General features: G+C 34.9%; 1 pseudogene; it reads left to right on the top strand.

Annotated features, from left to right (window-relative positions):
• Nucleotides 1-436: 436 nt before the first annotated feature.
• On the top strand, nucleotides 437-3,300 carry LOC149552106 (uncharacterized; annotated as a pseudogene).
• Nucleotides 3,301-4,375: the final 1,075 nt, after the last annotated feature.

Below are 4,375 nucleotides of genomic sequence, written 5' to 3'. Positions count from 1 at the left end.
AAATGTGGAACCACATTACAGTGCAAGTTTGGTATATCCCTACCTTACCTTCACATATTTTGTTAACGAATTTTGACTGCAATGAAAATAAAACCTTCCATAATTATTAATTATAAGTCAAGTAATATTTTGAATTGTAATGATTCTAGGATTTATATACATAAGTTGTCTATTTTTATCTTTCAAATGTGCTTTACCTGCTGCAGTTATTTGTATAAATTAGATTTTTTTGAATGTAATTTTTTGACATCTCTGGTAAAACTTAATCTTGTTTGGCATCCTCTTGGGTGATGGAGTTAAAAAATCACAATATAGGAGTTATAAACTAGTATAGGAGTAGTTATGCATATAATTTCATACATATACACTATAATTTTCAAAAATGTGGAAGCAAAACACTGCAATCACAATACCAAATCCAACTCCATAACTTAATATGTCAATTTCAACAGCATGTATCAAAGATGAGAGAAGTTCTATGTTAGATTTCAAAGGTGGCTTTTATCTTTCCTCGGGTTAGTTATCCTCTTGGCGTAGATTGAATTGTTGTGAGTGGGAGGGCGTTGGCTACGATTATCATACATTGCATGTGATTACCCTTGATCTAAGCAATCAATTGAGTGGTGAAATTCATCCATCGCTGTTTGATCTGCAACACCTACAACACTTGGATTTCAGTTGGAATTACTTTCAAGGTATTTCTATCCCTCCACAGTTCTCAAAACTATAGAGGCTTTCATTTCTTAGCTTGTCAAATGCTGGATTTGGCGGTGAGGTTCCTCTAGTGTTGGGAAATATGTCAAGCTTGCGTCATTTGGATCTTTCATATAATTGGGAATTTAAGGGTGGTAAGTTTGATGTATGGGCCAGAGGTCTAAGAAGCCTTGAATTCTTGGGAGTGAATGAAGTGAACCTGACAATGGGCTTGGAGCACTAGGGTGAGGCCCTCAGCGGTCTTCACAATCTCACCCAGATTCAACTATCTAGTTGTGGGCTGTCAAGTAATATTCCAAGTCTATCAAATCTAATCTCTTTGTCCCATCTGCATTTATCATGGAATTCATTCCTGTCCGAACTACCCTCTTGGATTGAGAATGCATCTTCATTGGTTTCACTTGATCTCAGCTACAGTAATCTAAATGGCTCCATCCCTTCCAATTGCATGCCCCATTCAAAATTGAGAAATCTTGACCTTAGTGGTAATAATGACTTGAAGGGAAACCTTTCTTTTGTTTTAGGCCATTCCTACTCACTTGTTTCTCTATCTCTTTCTAGCTACAATTTAAGTGGAGAGTTTCCCCACTCTACTGCAAACTATTCAAAACTTGAGACCATGGATCTGTCCCATAATAATTTGGAGGGAACTATGCCATCCTCGTTTGACATCCTTTTATCCCTTGCACATATGGACCTCAGTAACAACCAGCTGTCAGGAAGAATCCCAGACTCCAATTCAAAGCTGGCAAGTTTAAGAGTATTGTTACTTAGCCATAATCATCTAACTAGCCAGATTACACCCTCTCTATGTGAGCTTTCAACATTAAGTGAGCTACATCTGGGCGATAACTAGCTATCAGGAACAGTTCCAGATTCTCTTTTGAAGATGGCTAGTTTAAAAGTGTTGGCGCTTGCTTCCAATAGATTAAGAGGCTACATTTCATTTTAGATGTTCAAATATCTATCTCGCTTACGAGGATTGGACCTTTCTAAAAATTAGTTATCTATTGCTATATTTTCAAGTTTGATTCCACAGTTTGACCATTTGGAGTACTTGGCATTAAGGTTTTGCAATATAGAAGGTGCTTTCCCTGCATTTTTGTCCCAACAATATCAATTGAAGGAACTAGATCTTTCAAGTAACAACATTGTGAGAAATATTCCTTCATGGTTGTGGGATCTTCCTAATCTTGATATGCTCATTCTTTCAGATAACAATCTGGAAGGTTCTCTACCCTGGCAGATATCCCATCGGTTTTCAACGATGGATTTACAAGGGAATAGATTGTATGGCACACTTCCTACTTTGGATTTTTTTTCATTCCTATTAGATATGTCAGATAATATGTTTAGTAGCTCGATTCCAAACATTAGAACTCCATTAGATATTTGGGCATCGATCTTTTTATCATTGTCAAGAAATAAACCCTTTGAAGAAATTCCAAGTTCTACTTGCACAAATTTAGATAGAGTGGGCATTTTGGACTTGTCAAATAACAAGTTGACAAGCAAGATCCCTACAACTATTAGGTCGTGTTCTCAATTAGTGGTTTTAAAATTGGCTCACAATGATTTCGAAGGGGAGATTCCAGAGGAGTTGGGAAATCTCACAGCTCTTCATGCACTAAATCTCAATGGCAATAGGTTTCAAGGTAATATTCCTCCATCCCTTTCAAATTGCACAGGTCTCAAAATATTTGATTTGGGAAATAATAAATTTGAAGGTAAAATTCATGTTTGGATTGAAAAGCTGAAAGATTTGAAAATTTTGAGCTTAACGTCTAATAATTTCGAAGGTAAAATTCCATCCCAACTTATGAGGTTGCAGAATCTCCAAATTCTAGATTTATCAAGTAATTGTTTATCAAAAAGTATCCCTCAAGATCTAAGTAATCTATATGCTATGGTCAATCAATCTCAAATTATTGATGAACGACTAACCTTCTCTTATTTCACTGATTTAAATCTGGACTCTCCTTATGAATCAAAGTTCAAGGATGAAGTACCAATTTGGATAAAAGGAAGGGTTCAAACATATGAGAAGATAATCTATTCAAACAAGTTCATGGATCTCTCACATAACAACCTCTCAGGAAATATTCCTCTAGCATTGGGAGTCCTCCAAGGTTTAATTTCTCTCAACTTCTCAAATAATCATCTATGTGGTTCAATTCCTGAATCCTTGGAAAATATGGCTCGTTTAGAGTCTCTAGATCTTTTAGAAAACAAGTTGTCAGGAAAAATTCCTTTCGAATTTTCAAATCTAACCTTCCTCAAAGTATTGAATCTTTCAAACAACATTTTGTCAGGATTATACCACAGGGAAAACAATTCGCAACATTTGAGGCTTCCTCCTTTTTAGGAAACCCCAACCTTCATGGGTTTCCCCTTGAAAATATGACACTGGGTTGTGGTTTAGGTTGCAGAGAGCATCAAGCAGAATGGAATAAGACTATAGTTGGTAGCAGCAAAGATATAATGGAGAGTTGATGGTGGGCAGTGGGATTGGGATTAAGTTATGGAGTTGGATTTGGTATTGTGATTGCAGTGTTGTGCTTCCACAGTAGTTATAAACTAGTATAGGAGTAGTTATGCATATAATTTCATACATCTACACTATAATTTTATTTTTATGCATGGTTAGAACACTAGCTATGGTTTCTTAGTTTAGGAATTGAAGCATTATATAAACAAGTATGTACAATGTAAATAATATTGACAATTTTTTTGCAATAAAGCTTTATGCAATTGTCGCTTCACTCATGGTGTGAGAATGCTTATATCTATGTCATTTGATTTTTTTCCACATCTTGTTCAAAACATATAATGCAATCTCATCTATGAAGCATATTAAAAGCTAAGGATTTGGAGTGAATCATATACAATTCATTGTTTTTCATTTCATTATATGGTTTGAACAAGTGTGGAAAAAAATCAAATTTTTATTATGAATTTTTTGTTCACCAATCTATGTTAAACTAATCAACAAGGTCACTTTCCTAATTCTTTATGAACTGGATACTATTTGCAAGGTCAGTTTCCTAATACTCACTATAGTACTTGCTATTCAATTGAGATAGACATGACTCATTAGTTAGTTTGTATTCTCTTTGGATTTTGTTGAAGAAGACAGTTGAATGCTATATGAAAGGTATATTGTAGAAAAGGTATATATGGTGCTCTTTTTTAAGTGAAAATGTGATTGGAAATTTTGTATATTATCATATTTCACTTGCAGAAAGGTCAAATTGTAAATAGAGGTGAAGTTGTATGGATTTAAGTTTCTTCTTCATTATTTATAATGCTCTCAATTCCTCCTTTTTAGCTATAAAAATACTTGTTTATTTTCATCTTTCTAGATACCCTTTACCAAGTTCTTCAAGATTCCAAAATATCTTGGGCTGACCCCACTCTAGCATGTCCTAACTCCTACTTGGTTCAGAGACCTAACTCCTTTTTATATGTGTCTTCCTCTTACTACTCCATCTACAGGTTGCAAACAAATCATCCTTCTTCCACCAACGAGTCATTCCATTCAAGAAAGACCATGTCTGACGATATCAACGCACAAAAAAATAGGGAGATAATTACTAGACTGTGGTCTAACTTAAAAAGAAAAGGTGATGGAAAATGTTATTGTTCTTGCAAAATGTGTAAG

The sequence above is a fragment of the Cupressus sempervirens genome, chromosome 6 (assembly GCF_028749045.1).
Source record: "Cupressus sempervirens isolate cs-2001-9-10 chromosome 6, ASM2874904v1, whole genome shotgun sequence".
Lineage (NCBI taxonomy): Eukaryota > Viridiplantae > Streptophyta > Pinopsida > Cupressales > Cupressaceae > Cupressus > Cupressus sempervirens.
This window is presented reverse-complemented; position numbering and strand designations above follow the sequence as displayed.